Source organism: Pristiophorus japonicus, chromosome X (assembly GCF_044704955.1).
Source record: "Pristiophorus japonicus isolate sPriJap1 chromosome X, sPriJap1.hap1, whole genome shotgun sequence".
Taxonomy (NCBI): domain Eukaryota; kingdom Metazoa; phylum Chordata; class Chondrichthyes; family Pristiophoridae; genus Pristiophorus; species Pristiophorus japonicus.
The window spans coordinates 20,430,222-20,456,250 of NC_092010.1; the positions used below are offsets into that span (position 1 = coordinate 20,430,222).

At 48.0% G+C, this 26,029-nt stretch overlaps 1 protein-coding gene across 1 annotated transcript in view; it reads left to right on the forward strand.

Moving 5' to 3' along the window:
- The first annotated feature begins 5,506 nt into the window (after positions 1 to 5,506).
- The window catches only part of LOC139240921 (beta-1,4 N-acetylgalactosaminyltransferase 1-like), a 157,709-nt gene continuing 137,186 nt past the window's right edge, over positions 5,507 to 26,029 (forward strand). The window contains exon 1 of the mRNA XM_070869451.1: positions 5,507 to 5,612. The gene's annotated coding sequence lies outside the window, so the exon portion shown is untranslated. The remainder of the gene's footprint in view (positions 5,613 to 26,029) is intronic.

Genomic DNA, 26,029 nt, shown 5'->3' on the forward strand with positions numbered 1-26,029 from the left:
GGCACTAAGGTAGGTGGCGACAATCAATTTAGCAAATCGGGTGGTCAGTGAGTGTTGCACACTCGCTGACATCACGATCCACCCAACCGACATTGATGTTCCCGACTATAACTCTTACCCCCGGCGCTACAGGGGGACGAGGCGGGATTTAGTGTGCAACGCTGTATTCGCCTCACCCTGGTGATACTGCTCTAGCACCCCATTTCCGGCATCATCTGGCGCTAACAGGAGGCTCTAAGGGGATGAATTTTTCCTCCTTAGTGTCATCTCCAAACTTGGATATACAATTCTCTATCCTTTCATCCAAGTCATTAATAAATATGGTGATAAGCTGAGGCCCAAGTTCCCATTGGGCAACACCACTTGTCATATCCCACCAATCAGAGAAGGAACCTATTATTCCCTACTCTCTGTTTCCTATCTTCCAACCAATCACCAACCCATGTCACAAGGTCACCTTCAAATCCATGCACTTTTATTTTTGCTAATGAGCTCTTGTGTGGAATCTTATCAAATGTCTTCTAGAAGTCTATATAGAGAACATGCATAGACATTCTCCTATCCACTATGTTGGTAGCCTCCTCAAAAAATATCAGCTACATTAGTCAGACATGACTTGCCCTTCTCAAATCCATGCTGACTTTATTTGATCAGTTCATACTTGTCCAAGATCCCAGTCATCATGTCTCAGATGATAGATTCCAGTCACTTCCCCACAACTGATGTTGAACTGACAGGTCTATAGTTACCTGGTTTCTCCCTCCCTCCCTTTGAAGTGCAGTCATTGTCATTATAGAGGTAAATGCAGGAGCCATTTTAAACAAAGCAAGATCATTAGGGGTAAGTGCCAGATGGAAGGTCCGATGATAGTCCTCACAGGGAAATCACTGCCATGAATGCATGCCCTTTCATACCCTAGCTCAACACATAAATGCAGAGCAACATTTGCAATTTTCCAATCCAAAGGCACAATTCCTGAATCTGGAGAGCTTTAGAAAATGATTACCAAAGTATGGACATTTACTGCACCTACTTCTTTTCATTCCCTAGGGTGGAAACCATCAGGTCTTGGAGATTTAAGTCCCATTATATTTTCTATTATCATTTTTTTAAACTTATATTAAATCCACTAAGTTCATCCCCTTGATTAATTTTTCAGTTCCCTTTTACTGCTGGTACTTTGTCCCCTTCCTCTATGGTGAAAACAGATACAAAGTACTCCTTTCGCAAGTCTGTCATTTCCTTATTATCCATTCTAGTCTCGCAGGATTTCGCTTAATGGGTCCACATTCTCTCTTACCACTGTTGTTCTGTCAAAATATTGATAGAAACTTTTGTTGTTAGGATTGAAATCTCTTGCAATTTTTAAATATTGCCTTTTTTCACTTCTTGTTATTTTCTTTGTCTCACTCTTTTGCTTGTTATAGCTCACACAGTCTGTTGATTTCCACTTTTCCTTGAGTTTGTGTAAGCCTTTTCTTTCAGTTTGATACTGTCTCTTACCTCGTTTTCTAACCAGGGTTGCTTAACTACACGGGTCAAGTCTTTCCCTTTGAGGGACATGTACTGGTTTTTGCACTGTACCAAATACGTCTTTGAATGCATCCCAATGTTTGTCTGTAGGTTGGGCCATTAATCTGAGATGAGAACTACAGCAACCGTGAGTGGGAAAGATTGAAAATGGAGGTTACGCCACAGGGCTGTAGGCAATACCATGTACATTGTATCGCAATATTTGAATGAGGTGTTAAAGTTAAGGCCCTGTCTGGCTGTTCCAATGGTTCAGCTAAATGTTGATGAGGGCAGTATTCGAAGATATGAGAAGGGAGTTAGAAACATAGAAACAGAAATTTACAGCGCAGAAGGAGGCCATTTCGGCCCATCGTGTCCACGCCGGCCGACAAAGAGCCGCACGGCCCTCGGTCAGCAGCCCTGAAGGTTACATATAAACCTATAAACAATGACAGAAAGGCAAAGAGCACCCAGCACAACCAGTCCGCCTCACACAACTGCGACACCCCTTATACTGAAACATTCTACACTCCACCCCAACCGGAGCTCCTGGGAGAGGCAAAAAACAGATTAAAACCCAGGCCAATTTAGGGAGAAAAAATCTGGGAAAATTCCTCTCCGACCCAACTAGGCAATCGAAACAAGTCCAGGAGATCACCCTGGCCGTATTCTATTCCTTGCAGTACTTACCATTATATCTGCTCCGTCCAACAAAAGGTCATCCAATCTAATCCTAATTACTAGCTCTAGGTCTGTATCCCTGCAGGTTACTGCACTTTAAGTGCCCATCCAACCATCTCTTCAAAGTGATGAGGGTTTCTACTTCCATCACTCTTCCAGGCAGCGAGTTCCAGATCCTCACAACCCTCTGCGTAAAGAAACCCCCCTAAAATTCCCTCTAAATCTTCCACCAACCACCTTAAAACTATGCCCCATTGTAATAGACCCCTCCACGAATGGAAATAGACCCTTCCTATCCCCTATGTCCAGGCCCCTCAATATTTTGTACACCTCGATGAGGTCTCCTCTCAACCTCCTTTGTTCCAATGAGAACAAACCCAACTTATACAATCTGTCCTCATAACTAAGATTCTCCATTCCAGGCAGCATCCTAGTAAATCTCCTCTGCACCCTCTCTAGTGCAATCACGTCCTTCCTATAATATGGTGACCAGAACTGCATGCAGTACTCCATCTGTGGCCTAACCAAAGTATTATACAATTTAAGCATAACCTCCCTGCTCTTGTATTCTATGCCTCGGTCAATAAAGGCAAGCATTCCACATGCCTTCTTAACCACCTTATCCACCTGGCCTGCTACTTTCAGGGATCTGTGGACAAGCACTCCAAGGTCCCTTTGTTCATCTACACTATTAAGTGGCCTACCGCTTAATGTGTATACCCTTTCCTTATTAGCCCTCACAAGATGCATCACCTCATACTTCTCTGAATTAAATTCCATTTGTCACTGTTCTGCCCACCTGACCAGAAGATTGATATCCTCCTACAGCCCATGACTTTCCACTTCATTATCAACCACACAGCCAATTTTAGTGTCATCTGCAAACTTCTTAATCATACCCCCTATATTCAAATCTAAATCGTTGAGTTCTCCCAGTGGCACTGCCAACATTCCTCCCTCAACCCCCCAAATAATAAACTGCTCATCCAGCTCATGGCTGCTTGTGGATCTTGCTTTGTTTAAAATGGCTGCTCCATTTACCCACATGACACCAGTGACTGTGCTTCAAAGTAATTCATCGTGACCTCCATTAACATCCTGGGGGTCACCATTGACCAGAAACGTAACTGGACCAGCCACATAAATACTGTGGCAACAAGAGCAGGTCAGAGGCTGGGTATTCTGTGGCAAGTGTCTCACCTCCTGACTCCCCAAAGCCTTTCCACCATCGACAGGCACAGGTCAGGAGTGTGATGGAATAGTCTCCACTTGCCTGGATGAGTGCAGCTCCAACAACACTCGAAGCTCGACACCATCCAGGACAAAGCAGCCCGCTTGATTGACACCCCATCCCCCACCTTAAACATTCACTCCCTCCACCACCGGCGCACTGTGGCTGCAGTGTGCACCATCTACAAGATGGACTGCAGCAACTCGCCAAGGCTTCTTCGGCAGCACCTCCCAAACCCGTGACCTCTATCGCCTAGAAGGACAAGGGCAGCAGGCGCATGGGAACACCATCACCTCCACGTTCCCCTCCAAGTCACACACCATCCTGACTTGGAAATATATCGGCCATTCCTTCATCGTCGCTGGGTCACAATCCTGGAACTCCCTCCCTAACAGCACTGTGGGAGCACCTTCACCACACGGACTGCAGCGGTTCAAGAAGGCAGCTCACCACCACCTTCTCAAGGGCAATTAGGGATGGGCAATAAATGCTGGACCTTGCCAGCAACGCCCACATCCCAGAAATGAATAAAAAAGAAATACAGGTTGAACCTCTCTTATCCAGAACTCCCTTATCCAGCACCGCATCCAGGATCATTCCCGGCCACCAGGTGGCGCATGCGCAGAACTCCAACATGAACAAATTGAAGTCCTTCCTCGCTGCCGACTCCCACAATCGCTGGCCTGACCCCGCGATCCACTCCAGCCCTGCCCCACTCCCCCCCCCATGATCTCTCTGCCGCCCTCCTAGCCCCAAGTCAGCCAGCCTCGATATCCCCTTGCTCAGTACCTGTACCATCCAATTTAACATGACCACCCCTCGTCCAGAAAAATCCCTTATCCAGAACAGGCCAGGTCTCGAGGGTTCCAGAGAAGGGAGGTTCAACCTGTATTAAGTACTTTAATTTGCTTTGAGAGATGTAAAAAGGAGGCTATATAAATGGCTATAGAAATATTTATGTGCACGCTTTGTTTACAAGATATGGGTCCAGAAATCCCAGTCGACTGCTGCCCGCGGGCGATCGGGTAAAAAGCTTTAAAAAGAAGCGCACTTACCTGAAGTTGCTGCACCCACGCGAGGTCCCGGTCCTGAGGCCACTGACTGCATCGCAGTGTGTGCACGTCAGGACGTGCGCAGGGCTGGAGCTGCAGTCACATGGCTCTGGGCAGCCAATCAGGTCAAGTATGTTCTCATTCATAATAATGGGAACTCCGTAAGTTGGACTTACCATTATTATAAATGAGAAACCCTCCCCCAAACACCCAAAACACTAACAGAAAATAGAAAAATACACCACATATTTTTATTAATTTAAATTAAAGTTATTTATGCATTTAAACAATTATTTTTTTCTGATTTACAAAAAAGTTTTTTTAATTATGGTTTAAAATAAACTTACTGTCGTGGGGAGGGTTTTTAAACAATAAAATGTGTTTTTATAATTTTATTGTAAAATGTTTGTGTATTTTTTATCTTATGTCTATAAAAGTAGACTATGCGCCTGCTTTTATCAGGCGCAAGAGTTTTCAGGACATTTGCTGGGCAAGATATGGGTAAATACCGCAATCTTGCCCTTGCAGGTGTCCTGGCTGCCGAGATACGGAGGTCTGTCCAGCTCCAGCTTGACAGATCGGAAAAGCTGGTTTTCAGCGAATGCGCATTGTGCGCCGAAAACTGGCTTTTGCGATGCTTTCCCGGGTCTGTAGACACTGCGTACCGACCCAGGGAGGGCGGGAATTCTGTCCCATGATCTAAGTGTGCTGATTCCGGCTGTGTTTAGTATTGAAGCAGTCAGATTAGCACATTCTGAACAGTCAGTTGAAATGACATTCACATTCTTGGAGTTGTGTTCCTTATTAAACAGTCGAGCAGATCAGGGGGAGAAGAAATTCTAAGGATAGCATTTGCCTTCTCTCATCGCGATTAACTGGTACAACAAAACCTGCCACACTCAGCTTTAATAGTGTCAATGAATGCAGAGCAGGGTTTTAATCAGGGAGTTGGCTAAATGTGCAGTACTGGGACAGTCCACAGCAGTTTCACTGAAGGTTTGCTTTTGCCATGTGGTTCAACACATTTTACATTACAGCTCTTCTTAAGGGGAGCGAGTAGGGAGGAACCCAAAGTGCAGGCTGGGCAGCAGTGTTGGAGGCTTTGGAAAGGAGAAGTGTCTGCTGAAACACAACAGGTACAGAGTGTGTCTGAAATTAAGACTGTTATACCATTGTGTGGAGAATCTCAGCTTTGAAAGATCTAGTTAACAAATGTAATTGTGTGTATTATTCCTCATTCTGCCTGGACAAATTGATCAGTTTAACTGCTTGCTAAATTGTTTGGCGTGCTTATCAGTTCGAATGATACTTAAAACAAACTTTCCGAATGTAGGAACATTTGTGCGCAATGAATCTTTGAAGTAAAAAAAAATTACTTTTCCTGCCTCAAGATCTCTGCGTTTAACTGAAAGTCAAAGTTTGCAAAACTGGTTTCACACATACTGGTTTGACTTGTCGGTCTGGGGGTCTGAAAGGATGTGTGTGTGTGTGTGTGAGTCCCTGATCGTAGTTATATCATCAGCGGCGAGCACCAAACGGAACAGTCTGGCAATCCTGTCGCCGGGGCTGCCCCTCCTCTCTCGATCCGCAAAGCCACTCTGCGATCCGCAGAGGAGCCGCAGTTCTCAAAGTTCCCGAAGACATCGGAAAGAACTTGCGCTCCTCCGGCGCCGTTCACGTCCTGGGGCTGTCAATGTCCATTGGCGTACCCCCAGGCGGCAGCAGCGCACACAACAAGATCCCACAAAAAAAAAACACGCCGCGAGATGAATGGTGGCGTCGACTGAGGCAGACACGCTGGCCGGGGCACTGGGCAGAAACCCCTGCTCTTCCAAAGGGAGCTTTTACGTCCACTCAGATAGGCAGGCGGAGCCTCGGGGTTTAGCATCTCTTATGAAAGACGCGACCTCAAACAAGACCTGCATGTGGCACTTAAATCCCCTGCCTTCTGCCTCGCAGACGAGTCATGAGGCTGCGAGACAAATATTAGCTGCCACTCTTAACTGGATGAATTATGCCTATCACTCAAGAAATGCCAAAGAATGAGAATGGGAGGAAGCCAGAACAGGAAATCCTCCTTTCAGTCAAAAACAATGTAGAAATTTAACATCCTGTGGGCCACAGTGCTTCATCCTGTTTGCAAAGTCCTGTCCCCTCAGTACAGATTCACACGAGGCATGTAGTGAAGTCAAGGTCACTCTGGACCTGCACCTTTATTTCACAGCTCTGGAATGCTGCACTTGCCTGAGACCTGTCCTTATATACCTGTCTCTTGCAAGTGCACCCCTGGTGGCAATGTATGCTGGTGGTTACAGGTCATATCTTATTACAGTCATGTATATCATGTTGGGATACAGTTATATATAATAATGTAAGATACATGACATCACCCTCCCCCAAGGTCTTATTGTCTTTATAAGTTCAGTCTCTCAGGTGGTCTACGCTCTCGCGTGGAGCGTCTGAGTTGTGATTCAGTTGTTTGCCTTGGTGTCTGTTTTTCTTTGGGTGTGGTTGCTGGTATCTCACCTGGGCTGTCTGTTTCGATTGGTGTGATTGTTGTTGACTCGCCTGGGCTGTCTGTTGGGATTGCCCTTTCCTCAGGTTGTTCCCTCTGTCTGTCCACCAGGTGTGGTGCGAGTTCCACATTGTAGTCTGCCTCTGGTTCCGCAGTGTTGTTGGTAAATCTGCTTTTGACTTGGTCTACATGCTTCCGGCAGGTTTTGCCATGGTCCATTTGTACTACCAGTAGCCTGTTTCCTTCCTTGCCCATTACTGTCCCTGCAAGCCATTTGGGACCCCTGCCATAGTTTAGTACAAACACTTTGTCCCCTATCTCATTCCATCTCCCCCTCGAATTTCTGTCGTGGTACTCAGTCAGCTTATGGCGCTTTGCCTCAAGGATTTCGTGCATTACTGGGAGGATTAATGAGAGCCTTGTTTTTAAAGTCCTTTTCATCAACAGTTGCGTGGGGGGGGATCCCAGTCAGTGAGTGCGGACGAGATCTGTATGCCAACAGCAGTCGCGACAGGCAACCCTGCAGCGTGGGACCTTGGATTTTAAGCATGCCTTGTTTAATGATTTGCACTGCTCTCTCCGCCTGGCCGTTGGAGGCCAGCTTGAACGGTGCCGTCTTGACGTGATTTATGCCGTGGTCAATTATAAAGTCTTGGAATTCTGCGCTGGTGAAGCACGGACTATTGTCACTGACCAATATGTTAGGGATTCCGTGTGTTGCAAACATGGTTGCGAGGCTCTCCACAGTGGTGGAGGTTGTGCTCGAGTTTAAAATGGTGCATTCGATCCACTTTGAAAATGCATCTACAACTACGAGGAACATTTTGCCCATGAATGGGCCTGCATAGTCTACGTGCACCCGCGACCACGGTTTGGTAGGCCAGGGCCAGGGGCTCAGTGGAGCCTCCCTGGGGGCATTGCTGAGTTGGGCACAAATGGTGCACCTTCGGACGCAGAGCTCCAAGTCCGCGTCAATACCAGGCCACCAGACGTGGGATCTGGCTATGGCCTTCATGAGAACGATTCCCGGGTGCTCGCGGTGGAGCTCCCGGACAAATGCCTCTCTGCCTCACAGAGGCATGACTACTCGGCTGCCCCACATCAGGCAGTCTGCTTGTAGTGATAGCTCATGCATGCGCCTGTGAAAGGGTTTTAATTCCTCGGGGCAGGCATCGCGAGCCTCTGCCTAGTCACCGGTTAGGACACATCTTTTTACTAAGGATAACGTGGGGTCGCCGTCATGGGCGAACCTGTGGACTCAAAGGCATTGATTGCCATGACTATCTCACAGTCCTGTTCGTCAGACCCTTCTGTGGTCACCAGGGGTAGCCTGCTGAGCGCGTCGGCAAAGTTGTCTGTGCCTGGTCTGTGCCTTATGGTATAGTCGTAGGACGCCAGCATGAGTGCCCACCATTGAATTCGCACCGAGACGTTGGCGTTTATTGCCTTGCTCTCGGATAGGAGAGAGGTGAGGGGCTTGTGGTCGGTTTCTAACGCGAACTTGGCCCCGAAAAGGTATTGGTGCATCTTTTTGACACTGTACACGCACGCGAGCGCCTCCTTCTCTACCATTCCGTACCCGCGCTCCGCCCGCGAAAGTGACCTGGAGGCATAAGCTATGGGTTGTAATTTGCCCGCACTATTGACATGTTGCAAAACGCACCCGACCCCATACGCTGACGCATCGCATGTGAGAACTAGCTTTTTACCTGGGTCAAAGAAAGTCAAAACACTGTTGGAACACAGAAGGTTGCGTGCCTTATTGAAAGCGCGTTCCTGGGTGTCCCCCCAAAACCAATCGCACCCCTTTCTGAGTAGCACGTGGAGAGGCTCCAGCAGCGTGCTTAAGTTCTGCATAAAGTTCCCAAAGTAATTGAGTAGCCCGAGAAAGACGCGCAGTTCTGAGACATTCCGGGGCCTGGGTGCCAGGCGAATTGCTTCTGTTTTGGACTCTGTTGGGCGGATTCCATCAGCGGCAATCCTTCTGCCCAAAAATTCAACCTCGGGTGCGAGAAACAGGCACTTGGATTTCTTGACTCGTAGGCCTACCCGATCCAACCGCTTTAGTACTTCCTCCAAATTACGGAGATGGGAGTCGGTGTCCCTGCCCGTGATAAGTATGTCGTCTTGAAATACAACCGTCCCCGGGATTGACTTGAGCAGACTCTCCATGTTGCGCTGGAATATGGCAGCTGCCGACCTGATGCCAAATGGGCAGCGATTGTACATGAACAGGCCTCGATGTGTGTTGATGATGGTGAGTAGCTTGGATTCCTCGGTCAATTCTTGCGTCATATACGCAGATGTGAGGTCTAATTTTGAGAAAAGTTTACCTCCAGCCAATGTGGCAAATAAGTCCTCTGCTCTGGGCAGTGGGTACTGGTCCTGTCGGGAGACTCTGTTTATGGTAGATTTGTAGTCCCCACAGATTCGTACGGGTCCATCAGGCTTCATGACTGGGACGATGGGACTTGCCCAGTCACTAAATTCCACAGGTGATATAATGCCTTCCCGCAGAAGCCTGTCTAGTTCGTGTTCAATCTTTTCCCTCATCACATAGGGTACAGCTCTGGCCTTGTGATGGACCGGTCTAGCATGCTGTGTGATGTAGATTTTGACTTTGGCCCCTTTGAAAGTGCCCACACCTGGCTGAAAGAAATGTTCAAATCGCTTTATAACTGTTGAGCAGGAGGTCCGTTCCTCTAATGACATGGCATGGCCATCATCCCATTTCCAGTTTAGTTTTGCCAGCCAGCTTCTCCCCAGCAGTGCTGGGGGGGTCTCCGGGGACAATCCACAGGGGAAGTCGGTTCACTGTCCCTTTGTGTGTGACAGAGAGCATGGCGCTGCCAAGGACTGGTACGATTTCTTTGGTATAGGTCCTTAGTTTGGTGTCGACCCTTGTAAGTTTTGGTCTGTCTCTTTTATGCGGCCACAGTTGTTCAAATTGTTGAGCGCCCATGAGAGATTGACTCGCTCCTGTATCCAGCTCCATGTTGACAGATATCCCGTTGAGTAGGACCCTCATCATTATAGGAGGCGTCCTGTCGTAGGAGTAGCGGCCATTGATCGTGTTGACCTGCTGTACATCAGTGGGTACTGTCCCCACCGTCTTCTGGTCCGCTTTCCGACCCATCAGATTTGTATACCAGCCGAGCTGCCATTTCTTTGCACATGCGGGCCAAATGCCCTGTATATTCACAGTTCCTGCAAACAGCCTGCTGAAATCGACATTCCCTTGATGAGTGCCCACCCCCACACCTCCAGCACAGACTGCTTGCAAAGAATGAGCTGCGTCTGGCTGATCTCTCTTGAGCTTCTCTCAGTTTGTAGTTGATTGCTCTCATTATGGGTTGATGAGATGTGAACGGCCGTTCCTGTGGCCCTTGATGGCTTCTGTTGCCACTGCTTGCTGTCGAAAGCCTGTTCTGCCGGTTTTGTCTGTGTGTGGGGGTAGCAGCTTTTCTAATGCTGTGAACTCCTTGTTCCATTATTTCGTTAGTTGTCGTACCTGCTTTGTAAATCGACCTCATTTCTTCTTCCCCTACCAAGAATGTCTGTGCAACCAGTGCTGCTGCCTCTAAGGTCAGGTTCTTGGTCTCTATGAGCTTTCGGAATATGCCTGCGTGGCCTATTCCTTCAATGAAAAAGTCTCTCAGCATTTCTCTCAGTTCATCGGAGAACTCACATAAACTAGCCAACATCCGAAGTTCTGCCACGAAGTCGGGTATGCTCTGGCCCACACAGCGTCTGTAGTTGTAGAACCTGTGTCTGGCCATGTGTAGGCTGCTCGCTGGCTTCAGGTGGTCTCTTACCAGTGTGCTCAATTCTTCAAACGACTTGCTTGCTGGTTTCTCAGGTGCCAACAGATCTTTCATTAAAGCGTATGTTTTCGAGCCACAGCTGGTCAAGAGATGGGCTCTTCTCTTGTCTGCATTGTCGTCGCCTAACCAGTCTTTGGTTACAAAGCTTTGCTGGAGCCTTTCTATAAAGTCCTCCCAATTGTCTCCCGCATTGTACTTTTCATCTGATCCGTTGTTCACCATTCTGTGGATTCTGTAATCCCGTAACCCGTCGCCACTGTAAAGTCCTGTCCCCTCAGTACAGATTCACATGAGGCATATCGTGAAGTCAAGGTCACTCTGGACCTGCACCTTTTATTTCACAGCTCTGGAATGCTGCACTTGCCTGAGACCTGTGCTTATATACCTGTCTCTTGCAAGTGCACCCCCGGTGGTAAGGTATGCTGGTGGTTACAGGTCATATCTTATTACAGTCATGTATAGCATGTTAGGATACAGTTATATATAATAATGTAAGATACATGACACTGTGCATTAAGTTCCTCTCTGCTATTGATACAACCGCTTTTATCTCTTTTTGTGGTATTTGTTATGTTCAGAATAACTCCACAAGACTGTATATTGTGTAAGGGGGTGGTCTCTATGAGGGGGTCAGGTTCCCTTCTGACCAACTTGAGCCATTCGAATCGCTCCCACTCCCTTGGGTTCTCGACTCTGGATTTATTTGGGGGGTGTGACAAAAGTGCAAAGGACACTGGTTTGATGCAAAAGAACTTTGTTTTTATTACAGTCAAGGAAATACAAGCTTATTACTCTAGTAAGAAAATACAAAGCCAAACTTACAATCACTCTAATAAAGGACAATACAAGGAAAGGTACAAGGTCAAACTTATAATCACTTTAATGAAGAACCATACACTACACATTGAAAAGGGGTTACAGTAAATTATACCTCCCACCTCCCATATACCTAATTCTAGCTAGGTTAGACTCCAGGGCAGGCAGGGACTATGCTTACCAATCCTTTTGACAGTTAACGGTAGATCGCGGTTGTTTTTCCCTTGATACCACGTTGACTGTGGTCAGTCGCTGCCGCGATGTTGATGTTCTTCCTTCCTTCAGGACTTCAGGACTTCGAGGCTGGAGAAGTTAGTTTACAACTGTCGCGTTGGTTTCTCTCCTTGTCTTGATGACACAGCGTAGCGTGGTACTAGTCTGTCAGTCAAAATGTCATCTGAGGTAGTAGCAGCCTTGTAGCTACCTAGCAACCACCTAACCTCTGTTGAAAACAGGGGGCCAGTTATACGATTTCAGTGCTTCTAATCTTGCCGCCAAATCTGTTCAAAATCCTTTGTATAATATTGGCGGGCTTGGCTCTTCTTTGTAATATTTTGTCGGGCTCGTTAAAAGTTGATATGTTTTGGGTGAGTTGATGTCGAAAACTGTTTCCTGATGGAAATATTAGTTTGGTAATTGCAATGTCCTTTTGTGCATAGTCTTTCGCATACAGGCTGGATTGGACCTCTTTGTGATGTATATGCTGAAATGGTTGTCCAGACCCATGTTGATGGGTAGCTACCTCTGGGTGATTTTGTGATGTTAATGTCTCTTGTGGGGGAAAGATTTTCAGAATACTCATCCCTCCAGACAGGTTAACTTAGTCCTTACATCCAGGGAGCTTCACTTAATTAAACTGTCTCCTGTTAGTTCCGTCAATCTACCCACAGCCTTGAGTTTGTCTTTTAAAATCCGAAATTCTATTAAAGTTCGTAGTTTCTTTCATAAGCACTTTAGAGTTCAAAACTTTTCGGTCGGTAGTCCCAACTTAAATTTCCTTTCGAATGAGCCCAAACACTGGGCGGGGGCTGGGGAGGGGGGGGTTCTTGTGAATTTTGCACCTGCTTCAATTGTAAGCTCAAACTGTTGTGACCTTGGTCTCTTTAATGTAACTCCAGAGTGAGGAAGCAGCATGGTAGACTGCCTTTTATACCTGCTTGCCCGGAGTGTGCAGGTGACCCTTGAGTCTTCAACAGGTGCACCCCCTGGTAGCAAGTCTTACACATTAGTAAAGTTTATATACATAACATCACTCCCCCCCCAAAGTCTTAGATGCAAGTTATTTACAAGTTGAGGCGATCAGGGGCTCTACGTTCCCGGGTTGATCGCCTGAGTTGAAGTCCTGGCATGGGTGAGTCGGCCAGACCATTGCTGCACTGTGGCGCGGCTGGTCAGATCATACTGTCGGGCAAGGTGGGTTCATCCTCGTGGTTGACCGCGAGGTCGATTGCTGGTTGGGTGTGTGTTGGTGGATCAATGATGGTGATGTCCTCTTCAAACTGCTCTTGGTTGTCAGTGAATCGCAGTTTGGTCTGATCCAAGTGCTTTCTGCACGTTCGTCCATTCAAAAGTTTGACAACAACCACTCTATTCCCCTCCTTGGCTAACACAGTGCCAGCAACCCATTTGGGACCATGACCGTAATTAAGAACAAACACACGGTCATTAACCTCAATGTCACGCGATACAGCCGCGCGATCGTGGTATACATTATGCCAGTGACGCTGGGTTTCTACATGATCATTGAGATCTGGGTGGACTAAGGAGAGCCTGGCTTTGCGTGCTCTCTTCATTAACAATTCTGCAGGGGGAACACAGTAAGCGAGTGGGGTCGCGTCCGGTAGCTGAGCAGAATCCGAGATAACCGGGTCTGCAGGGAACCGTACATCACGCGTTTCAAGCTCTGCTTGATAGTTTGGACTGCCCGTTCTGTTTGACCATTGGATGCGGGCTTAAACGGGGCAGACCTGACATGTTTGATGCCATTGCGGGTCATGAACTCGTTGAATTCTGAGCTGGTGAAACATGGTGCATTGTCACTAACAAGGACATCGGGCAAACCATGGGTGGCAAACATGGCCCGGAGGCTTTCAATGGTGGCAGTGGAGGTACATGATGACATTATTATACATTCAATCCATTTAGAGTAAGCGTCCACTGCTACTAGGAACATCTTTCCTAGAAAGGGGCCAGCGAAATCTACGTGGATCCTGGACGACGGTTTGGAGGGCCATGACCACAGACTCAGTGGGGCCTCCCTTGGTGCATTGCTCAACTGTGAGCAAGTGTTATATTGGTATATGCATGACTCCAATTCCGAGTCAATGCCAGGCCACCAAATGTGCGACCTGGCAATAGTCTTCATCATGACTATGCCTGGGTGGGTACTGTATAGTTCACGTATAAACATTTCTCTGCCTTTTTTTGGCAAAACTGTGCGATTCCCCCATAGGAAGCAGTCCTTGCCTCGGTGGAACGGCTTAATTTCGTCTTGTATTTCCCCGGGAACCGCCGACCAGCTCCCATTAAGGACACAGTTTTTTACTAATGATAGCACAGGGTCCTGGCTGGTCCAGGTCCTGATCTGGTGAGCCATGACGGGTGACTCCTCGCTCTCGAAAGCATCCATTACAAGAAGCAAGTCTGCAGGTTGCGCCATTTCCACCCCGGTGATGGGCAATGGTAGCCGGCTGAGGGCATCAGCACAGTTCTCAGTGCCTGGTCTGTGGTGGATTACATGGTCATACACAGATAACGTCAGTGCCTATCTTTGGATGCGGGACGAAGCAGTGGTATTAATACCTTTGCTTTCTGAGAACAGAGAAATGAGTGGTTTGTGGTCGATTTCGAGCTCGAACCGGAGTCCAAATAGGTATTGATGCATTTTCTTAACCCCGTATACGCATGCTAATGCTTCTTTCTCAACCATACTGTAGGCTCTTTCAGCCTTAGATAAACGTCTGGATGCATATGCAACCGGTTGCAGTTTGCCTGACACATTGGCTTGCTGTAACACACAACCGACACTGTACGAAGATGCATCACAAGCTAGTACTAAACGTTTACACGGGTCATACAATACAAGTAACTTGTTAGAACATAGCAGGTTTCTGGCCTTGTTAAAGGCTGTCACTTGAGATTTACCCCAAACCCAGTCGTCATCCTTGCATAGCAATAAATGCAAAGGTTCCAGCAAAGTGCTGTTGAGGAGTCCCAGGAATGAACGCAGCTCTGTCACATTCTGTGGTCTGGGTGCAGTCTTGATGGCCTCCGTCTTGGAGTCCGTGGGTCTGATGCCGTCCATCGCAATCTTTCTCCCCAGAAGTTTGACTTCTGGCGCCAGGAAAATACACTTGAAACGTTTCAGCCTGAGTCCCACTCTGTCCAGTTGCTTTAGAACCTCTTCCATGTTGTGCAAGTGTTTGATGGTGTCACAACCAGTGATCAGGATGTTGTCTTGAAACACCACAGTGTGCGGAACCGATTTCAGCAAACTCTCCATGTTTCTCTGGAAGATGGCGGCAGCTGAGCGAATCCCAAAGGGACATCTGTGGTATCTGAACAGTCCTTTGTGCGTGTTGATGCACGTCAATCTTTCGAAGGTTCAGCCAGCTCCTGTGTCATGTAAGCAGAGGTTAGGTCCAGCTTGGTGAACGACTTCCCCCTGCTAGTGTTGCAAACAGGTCATCCGCTTTGGGTAGTGAGTACTGGTCCTGTAACGAAACTCGGTTGATCATTACCTTGTAGTCCCCGCAGATTCTGACCGTCCCATTGCTTTTCAACACCGGAACAATTGGACTGGCCCACTCATTGAACTCGACTGGTGATATGATTCCGTCTCGTTGAAGTCTGTCCAGCTTGATCTCGACTTTCTCTCGCATCATATATGGAACTGCTCGGGCCTTGTGATGAACGGGCCTTGCATCAGGGACTAGATGGATCTGCACTTTGGCGCCTGTAAAGTTGCCGATGCCTGGCTCAAATAACGACGGGAATTTGTTTAGCACTTGGGCGCACGAGGTGTAATCCACCGAAGACAGTGCTTTGATACTGTCCCAGTTCCATCGGATCTTTCCTAGCCAGCATCTGCCGAACAGCGTTGGGCCATCGCCTGGTACAATCCATAGTGGTAAATCATGCACAGTTCCATCGTACGATACCTTCACTGTCACACTGCCAATGACTGATATGAGCTCTTTGGTGTAAGTGCGCAGCTTGGTGTGGATCGGGCTTAGTTTGGGCCTTTGTGCCTTGTTACCCCACAGTTTCTCAAAAGCCTTCTGGATCATAATTGACTGACTCGCCCCAGTGTCCAATTCCATGGAAACTGGAATGCCGTTTAATTTGACTTTTAACATTATCGGAGGGCTTTTGGTGGTGAAGGTGTATACCCCGTACACTTCCTCTTCAGCCTCGGGTTGAGTTGCCTCTCTTATTCGTTCAGCATGATCTGCGCCGGATCAGTCATCTTCTGCCGACTCTGCCACGTGGTGAGTCATAGCACGTTTGCACATTCGCTGGAGGTGCCCCATTGTTCCACAGTCCTTGCACGTGTAGTGCTTGAGTCGACATTGATGGGCCTGATGATTACCCCCGCAGCGCCAACATGGTGTTAATGGATTCACATTCATGCCCCACAGCAGACTCTGAGTCATCCTAGGTTTGGCCTCTGCGGGCGTGTAGACCCTGCTATGTACAGTTCTGCCTGCTGAAGTTGTTATTTTATGCACAGTACTTGCCGGTGAGCTCGATGCTGCAAAGATATCTGTTTAGTGTTATTGTTAGTGGACATGAAAGCCTGGGCGATCGTGATGGCCTTGCTCAGATCTAGGGATTCGGCAGACAGCAGTTTGCGAAGAATGACCTCGTGGCCGATTCCAAGCACGAAAAAGTCCCGCAACATTTCCCCCTAAAATCCAGCAAATACGCACGGTCCCGCAAGGCGTCTTTGGTCGGTGACATAGCTCGCCACGTCCTGGCCCTCAGAGCGATGGTGCGTATAAAAGTGATACCTGGCCATTAAGATGCTCTCCTTCGGCTTGAAGTGTTCCCGAACCAGCGTGCACAACTCTGTATATGTCTTCTCTGTTGGTTTCGTCGGTGCGAGCAGATTTTTGATGAGGCCATATATCGTGGACCCACAAACGGTGAGGAGAATCGCCCTGCGCTTGACCGCGATCTCTTCCGTATTCAGCTCGTTGGCCACGAAGTACTGGTCAAGATGCTCAACGAAGGCTTCCCAATCATCACCCTCAACAAATCTCTCAAGAATACCAACGGCAGCCATAACCGCGTGAAAGTTCATTTTCTGTTACTCGTCGCCTATTGTTATGTTCAGAATAACTCCACAAGACTGTGTGCTGTAAGCTCAAACTGTTGTGACCTTAGTCTCTTTAATGTAACTCCAGAGTGAGGAAGCAGCATGGTAGACTGCCTTTTATACCTGCTTGCCCGGAGTGTGCAGGTGACCCTTGGGTCTCCCACGGGTGCGCCCCCTGGTGGCAAGTCTTACACATTGGTAAAGTTTCCATACATAATAGTATTATCAAAAAAAATGAGTCTCTATTGCCCAGAACATTTTTACAGATCTTACTGTGGCTTGTGGGGAAAATACTGAATTTCCTGTTTCTGTTGTGCATCAACCGATTTTCACAAAAGCACAAAGAGACATGATGAAGCAAAAAAAACAGGTAAAATAATGAAAGCACAAAAGAGCCACGGTACCTCAAAAGTGCCACTTCTGCGCTATCGATTACCTCTGGTAGTGTGCTCTTAAATTCATTCGGGCTATTGTGCCACCGATAAGCGATCATTTTACAAGGTTCTGATCCCTGTGAGCAGCTTCACCAGGTGGGAGCACAGGACACAGAATCAGCCCTTGATCCCCGATCTCTGATCCACGCTCCCCATCTCGCCAGACTCCGCACTGGGAGAGCCTTGCAACATTACTCCGATGGGATCATGTTCTAATTTTAAGATCATCATGAAAAAGGCCAGGACATATTCTGCTTTGCTCAAGCATCATGTGTCAGCCTTGCCTCGCTGGTAATACACTCGCCTCTGAGTCATGAAGGCCGTGGGTTCAAGCCCACCTCCACAGACTTGAGCGCATAATCCAGGGTGACGATTCAGTGCAGCATTGAGGGAAAATGTGTTTAAGACCGCCTAGGGCTTGCGGAAGTTTCGACAGTGGGAGAGGGGAGGTTGTGTATGGAAAGTTGCCGATAAACTGTTTAGCAGGGGAGCTCCCTAGGGAGCTGCTACCCCGACGGCCATCTTGGACAGGTGAACCAAACGAGCCAAAGGTGGGCAGAGGAAACGTTACAGGGACACCCTCAAAGCCTCCCTGATAAAGTGCAACATCCCCACCGACACCTGGGAGACCCTGGCCAAAGACCGCCCTAAGTGGAGGAAGTGCATCCGGGAGGGCGCTGAGCACCTCGAGTCTCATCGCCGAGAGTGTGCAGAAATCAAGCGCAGGCAGCGGAAAGAGCGTGCGGCAAACCAGTCCCACCCACCCTTTCCCTCAACGACTATCTGTCCCACCTGTGACAGAGTCTGTAGTTCTCGTATTGGACTGTTCAGCCACCTCAGCACTCGTGCTAAGAGTGGAAGCAAGTCTTCCTCGATTCCGAGGGACTGCCTATGATGATGATGATGAGGGGAAATACATCCTTCCTGAGGTGTGGTGCCCAAAACAGAACTCCTGATGGTGTCTGACCATGGCTCTGTACAATGGAAGCGTCAGTTCCTCCCCTTTGTATTCTACTCCTTGGTTGGCCTCCCACAATCCACCCTACGTAAACTTGAGGTCATCCAAAACACGGCTGCTCCTGTCCTAACTCGCACCAAGTCCGGCTCACCCATCACCCCCTGTGCTCGCTGACCTACATTGGCTCCCGGTTAAGCAACGCCTCGATTTCAAAATTCTCATCCTTGTTTTCAAATCCCTCCATGGCCCTCGCCCCTCCCTATCTCTGTAATCTCCTCCAGCCCCACAAACCCCCGAGATGTCTGCGCTCCTCTAATTCTGCCCTCCTGAGCATCCCTGATTATAATCGCTCAACCATTGGTGGCCGTGCCTTCTGATGCCTGGGCTCCAAGCTCTGGAACTCCCTCCCTAAACCTCTCCGCCTCTCTTTCCTCCTTTAAGACGCTCCTTAAAACCTACCCCTAACTAACAATAGGTCTGTCGGTTGTGGTGTTTCCACCTCCAGTGTGGGCAACGGCAGACAGCTCAAAGCATCGGCACAATTCTCGGTGTCAGGTCGATGGTGAATGACATAATCATAAGCGGATAATGTCAGCGCCCACCTCTAGTTGCGGGATGAAGCATTGGTATTGATTCCTTTGTTTTCAAAGAACAGTGAAATGAGCGGCTTGTGATCTGTCTCCAGTTCAAACTGAAGACTAAACAGGTAATGATGCATCTTTTTAACCCCATACACACAGACTAGTGCTTCTTTCTCTACCATACTGTAGGCTCTTTCCGCTTTAGACAAACGATTTGAAGCATACGCGACTGGTTGAAGTTTATCCGACTCATTAGCTTGTTGGAGTATGCAACCAATTCCATATGACCAAGCATCACAGAAAGACTGGATCAACTGGGCTTGTATTCACTGGAGTTCAGAAGAGTGAGAGGGGATCTCATAGAAACGTTTAAAATTCTGACGGGTTTAGACAGGTTAGATGCAGGAAGAATGTTCCCAATGTTGGGGAAGTCCAGAACCAGGGACCACAGTCTAAGGATAAAGGGTAAGCCATTTAGGACCGAGATGAGGAGAAACTTCTTCACCCAGAGAGTGGTGAACCTGTGGAATTCTCTACCACAGAAAGTGGTTGAGGCCAATTCACTAAATATATTCAAAAGGGAGTTAGATGTAGTCCTTACTACTAGGGGGATCAAGGGGTATGGCGAGAAAGCAGGAAGGGGGTACTGAAGTTGCATGTTCAGCCATGAACTCATTGAATGGCGGTGCAGGCTCGAAGGGCCGAATGGCCCACTCCACCTATTTTCTATGTTTCTATGTTTACCTCTTTGACCAAGCTTTTGGTCCCCTGCCCTAATATCTCCTTATGTAGCTCGGTGTCAAATGTATCTGTTTTGTATTATAATACTCCTGTGAAGCGCCTTGGGATGTTTTACTACGTTAAAGGTGCTATATAAGTACAAATTGTTGTTGTAAATCCAGCCCACGCCCCCCCCCCCCAATAAAGGCCGACATTCCATTAGCCTTTTTGATTACTTTTTGTACCTGTCCACTGGCAGTTCGTGATTTGTGATCATGAACACCTAAATCCCTTCGCTCCTTCACAGAACCCAGTTTCTCACCATCTAGTAAATATTCCGATTTGTTTTTCTTGGATCCTGAAGTACTTTGTTGGCTGTGACCCACCGACTCCACCCATTGCCGATATTTTTGCCCAGGCTGAAATCAGATCTTGCTGTCAGGCTTGCGTGCAATTTCAGCTCGACAAGAGTACTGTTTCATGTCAGCCTCCAACATTATCATTCAGGATTACATCTAGAACAGCAAGAGGAGACAGTTCGAAAGCTTTATTCCAGTAAAGGTTCCACTGAGTTTCACTTTTAAAGAGACCCTGTATGTGCGAGAGAGAGAAAGGGAGTGGGAGAGAGCAGTGAGAGACCTCACATATGGCTGAGTGTACACACTTGTTGCAGAACTTGTTCAGCTTTGAATTAGAAACATTTAATTATCTTGGTGGAATTCAACATTGTCTTTCTGCATAACAGTATAAATGTTTTAAAAAATCTTTTGAATATAAATTGACTGATGAATTCAAGTAGATTTTGAACGAAACTTTTAAATAAAAGCTATTAACTTCATATTTTACTTTAGAAAGCATATCAAGCTGAGAGAAAGAGAGACAGAGAGCGAGAGAGACACAGAGAGAGCAAGAGTGAGAGACAGAGAGCAAGAGAGACAGAGAGCGAGAGAGACAGCGAGCGAGAGAAACAGAGAGCAAGAGAGACAGAGGGAGAGAGAGAGAGAGACAGAGCAAGAGAAACCGAGAGAGAGAGAGACAGAGAGTGAGAGAGACACAGAGAGAGAGACTGAGAGAGAGAGAGAGACTGAGAGAGAGATAGAGACAGAGAGAGCGAGAGAGACAGAGCGAAAGAGACAGAGAGAGCGAGACAGAGAGAGAGAGACAGAGAGACAGAGAGAGCGAGAGAGACAGAGAGCGAGACAGAGAGAATGAGAGACAGAGACACAGGGCAAAAGAAAAATACACACAAAGCGAGACAAAGCGAGAGAGACAGAGATAGCAAGAGAGACACAGAGCGAGAGAGTGAGACACAGAGAGAGAGAGACAGAGAGAGAAAGACAGAGAGTGTTCTATATGCAGACTATGGATGTACTCTCTGTGTAGTCACTGTGTGGTTGCATAAGATGGAGACTTGTTTACCTGATGTACTATCAATAAGGTTTACACTGTGTACATACATGCTGGCACCACTAGAGGGTGCAACTGGTGGAGACCGAGGTTTCCTGCCCTTGTGGCAGGGCCCAGTATAAAAGGCTGCACACCATGTTTGTGCCTCACTGGAGTTATGAATAAAGGACCAAGATCACTACAGTTTGAGTACAACACATTGCCTCGTGGGGTCATTCATAAGTGCATTACAGACATAATAACTGGCGACGAAAATAAGGATTTTCACGCGATATTATGGCTACCTTTGGCACACTAAAAGACTTTGCAGAGGGTGATGATTGGGATGCCTTCACGGAAAGGTTCAATGAATATTTCGTGGCAAACGACCTGGCAGGGGAGACGGACACATTGGCGGAGAAGCGCAAGGCTATACTGCTGACCAGTTGTGGGCCCGAGGTCTACCACCTCGTCAGGGACTTGCTGGCACCCACGAAGGCCAAGGATAAGACATACGATGAGCTGACTGAACTAATTCACGACCAACTAAAACCAAAACAGAGCATCCTCATGAGGCACAGATTCTTCACTCACCGCAGACCTGAGGGCCAAGAGATTGCAAAATATGTTGCCGACCTCAGGAGACTTGCGGCACCGTGTGATTTCGGCACGCACCTCAACGAAGCATTGCGAGACATCATCGTTATAGGAATTGGCCACGAGAACCTCCTTCACAAGCAATTATCTGCCGACACCACAGTCAACCTGCAGAAGGCCATCAGCATCAGTCAGGCGTTCATGACCTCGACCTGCAGCACCAAGCAAATTATTCAGCCTGTGGACTCAAATCTGGCAAGTACTATACACTGAATGGTGCCTTTCACAGGCAAGACTGTAGAACTTGGCTCTGCCCAGGGCAGAGAGCACAGACCTCAGGGTTCCAGAACTCAGAGTTCGCCAAGGGGTGCTAATCGAGTAGCACCATGCTGGTGTTGCGGAGGAAACCATAGGGCTCACCAGTGTCGGTTTGCTGAGTACGTATGCAAAGCCTGTAACATGAAGAGCCACCTCCAGCCTATGTGTAAAAGAAATACGACTCACCTCCTAGCAGAGGAGTCAGTAGATGACTTTGAATCCAGTGGGGAGTATGATGATTTGGCCAGAGAGGCAGCTCAGCCCCAAGAAGAAGTGTATGGAGTGTATACCTGCACCACCGATTGTACTCCAGTGAAGATGGAAGTTGAGATAAACGGCGTTCCAGTCTTCATGGAAGTGGACTTGGGAGCGAGCCAGTCAGTGATGAGCCAGGATGCCTTTGAGAGGCTATGGAACAAAAAACGACCTGAGCTGGTTCCAGTACAGGAAAAGTTGCGCACCTACACCAAGGCGCTGATCCCAGTCCTTGGTAGTGTGGATTTAAGTGTAATCCGTAATTGTGTGGTGCACAAGTTACCTCTGTGGATTGTTGCAGGTGATGGTCCAACACTACTCGGAAGAAGATGGATGGGGAAGATCCAGTGGAAATGGGAAGACCTCTTCACTCCAGCAATCGATGTCCCCCGTGCTCAGAGGCAGAGCAAAACCTCACCTTCGTTTGGGCCAGGCACCAGAGAACAGACCAGTGCAGCACCTGAGGCACAGACCGTCCATCATGAGTGGCGGAAGGCTGGATGGGTGGCAGAAGGCTGCATGGGTGACGTAAGGCTGCATTGGATGTCTACAGCTGTATTGGTGGCAGAAGGCTGGATGGGTGGAGCATGGTTGCATGGGTGGTGGAATACTGCTGATGCTCAGGTGAGAACCCCTGAGATGCTCGTGGTTGGCGATCTCCTGGAGTTCGGCCCTGGGAGACTAAAGGCTACAAACTAAAGCATTGAGGCTGCCTTGGGGCAGTCTGACCGAGCTGGCTTCCTTGCACCATACTGGGCATTAGTCGAAAGGTTGGCAAGGGAGCAGAATAGCTGTGCTCCTGAGCCAACATGTGCTATTTCCATTGTGCCACTGTCAATCCCGTGGGGCTGCAGCTAAAAGCAGAATGTTAGCGCCTGTTCTGTGCGAAGCAGCAGCTGGTGCTCGTGTGAATGGAATGAGAAGGCGGGTTGATGCAGTGTTCCAGTGTGATTGAGGAGAGGCATGTAGAGTGGGGCTGGAGAAATACCACCAACGATGTCTCTGCAAGATCCTACAAATCCCCTGGGAGGACAGACGCACCAACATTAGCGTCCTCGTCCAGGCCAACATCCCCAGCACTGACCACACTTGATCAGCTCCGCTGGGCAGGCCACACACTGTTCGCATGCCAGACACGAGACTCCCAAAGTAAGCGCTCTACTCGGAACTCCTACATGGTAAACGAGCCAAAGGTGGGCGGCGTAAACATCACAAGGGCACCCTCAAAGCCTCCCTGATAAAGTGCAACATCCCCACTGACATCTCGGAGTCCCTGGCCAAAGACCGCCCTAAGTGGAGGAATTGCAACCGGGAGGGCGCTGAGTACCTCAAGTCTCATCGTCGAGAGCGTGCAGAAACCAAGCGCAGACAGCGGAAAGAGCGTGCGGCAAACCAGTCCCACCCACCCTTTCCCTCAACGACTATCTGTCCCACCTGTGACAGGGACTGTGGTTCTCGTATTGGACTGTTCAGCCACCTGAGAACTCATTTTAAGAGTGGAAGCAAGTCTTCCTCGATTCCGAGGGGCTGCCTATGATGATGATGATGTAGACAGAGGGAGGGAAAGTGCTGTTTTGGGCTTTAATGCAGATAAATAGAGATAGCAACACATCATTCTCACCCAACTGGTTCACCAATGTCCTTTAAGGAAAGAAACCTGCCGTCATTACCCGATCTGGCCTACATGTGACTCCAGTCCAACACTAACATGGTTGACTCTTAACTGACCCCTGAAGCCACCTAGCAAGCCTCTCAGTTCTATCAAACTGCAGCGGTTCAAGAAGGCAGCTCACCACCACCTTCTCAGGGCAACTAGGGGATGGGCAATAAATGCCGGCCTTGCCAGCGACGCCCGAATGAATAAGAAATATATGGTAAGTGTAGGGATATGTAAAGTGACCCATAATTTGCTCTCATTATAAGCTAAGCCAGGTTTCCCACATTACAACAGTGACTACACTCCAAAAGTTCATCATTGGCTGTAAAGCGCTTTGGGACGTCCGGTGGTCCTGAAAGGCGCCATATAAATGCAAGTCTTCTTCTTATTATTGGCAGTGCCCTATTTTGCAGATTATGTGAATACACCCTGTACTTGGAGACCCTACTTTCGAAAGAACATTAATGTGTTGAAAAGAATAAAAAGAAGAGCTTCAGGAATGTTTCCAGGATTTAGAGCTTGCAATTGTGAGAATGGGGAAGTCAGGAGCAACCTCTTTACCCAGAGAGGGGTGAGAATGTGGAACTCGCTGCCACAGGGAGGGGTTGAGGCCAATAGTATTGATACATTTAAGGGGAAGCTGGATAAACATGAGGGAGAAAGGAATAGAAGGATATGTTGATGGGGTGAGATGACGAGGGATGGGAGGAGGCTCGTGTGGAGCATAAACCAGTTGGGCTGAGTGGCCTGTCACTGTGCTGTAAATACTATGTAATTCTATGTAAAAAGGCTTTTAAAAAATGCCATTTTTATCAGACAAAAGAAGCAGTTGGTGCTCTGTTACTTCCCTCACTCAACTAAGAGCTGGATAAATAGTATGAGGCTATAAATCGACATGAGGGGAATGCATTCTCCAATCTGCCTCAGATTGGACTTTGATTGGGTGGCACACCTTCAGTAGTCGCTTGATTATTAATGTGCCGATATAGTGTGAGTGAGGTCCAAATCATCTGGGGCATGATATTAAAAGCTAATCCTTGGGCTGGGGAGAACAAGATGTAACTAGCCCTTAAAGAGGTAAACGTAAAGGTATGCAGGTATTGAAAACAATGCTCTCTTTAAGCAGCGATCTGCAGGACCTGTGCAGCCGGTTCAATGACATTCTATTGGCAAAAAATGCACATGCATGGTAATTTGAATGGGCCGCGTAGCTTCTTAAAGGGGCCACGTCCCCCTCCCTCCCCCCAAAAAATTAGTGGGAGCATTGATTTAAAGGTAAGTGGCTGCAATAATTGTGGAGGCAGAGGTCCAAGTCTGTCAGCAAGTGATGGAGAGGCTCAGGCCCAATCGCTATCGCCTGTTTTATGTTCCCGCCGAGGTTGTAGATCTGCCCACCTTCTCTATCTCTGCTTGCTTGTATCCCTCACTATGCCTCAGTCGGTAACACTCTTGTCTCTGAGTCAGAAGGTTGTGGGTTCAGGTGTCACTCCAGAGACTTGGCACGTAATCTAGGCTGACACTCACCAGTACAGGGCTGAGGGAGTGCTGCACTGTCGAGGGTGCCATCTTTCAGATGACACATTAAATCGAGGCCCCGTCTGCTCTCTCAGGTGGACATTAAAGATGCCATGGCATTATTCGAAGAAGAGCAGGGGAGTTCTCCCCGGTGTCCTTGCCAATATTTATCCCTCAACCAACATCACTAAAACAGATTATTAGGTTATTACCTCATTGTTGCCTGCTGTGCTTCCTACATTACAACAGTGACTACACATCAAAAGTACTTCATTGGCTGTAAAGCGCTTTGAGACGTCCTGAGGTTGTGACAGGCGCTGTATAAATGCAAGTCTATCTTTCTTTTACTCACATCCCCTTATTCCCTTCCAATCCCATTTCCTTCTATGTTGGTCCCTGGAAAAAACTGTGTCCCAAGTCACTTATAATAGCACCTTCAAACTCCCAACTGTCTAGCCTTTGGCCACGATACTTCTGCAGCCATCAATCTCCTTAAGCTCTCCCTTATCCTTTTGTGGCCTTGTCCCCAACAAAACCTTTACTCTCTCCCCTCCTACTCAAACTCGTCGCTGTGTCCTCCGCCTTCAAATCCAAAGGGGGCAGACTTGGTGCACAATTGGTTTAGCCACCCATCATCAAATCTGACTGGACCACATC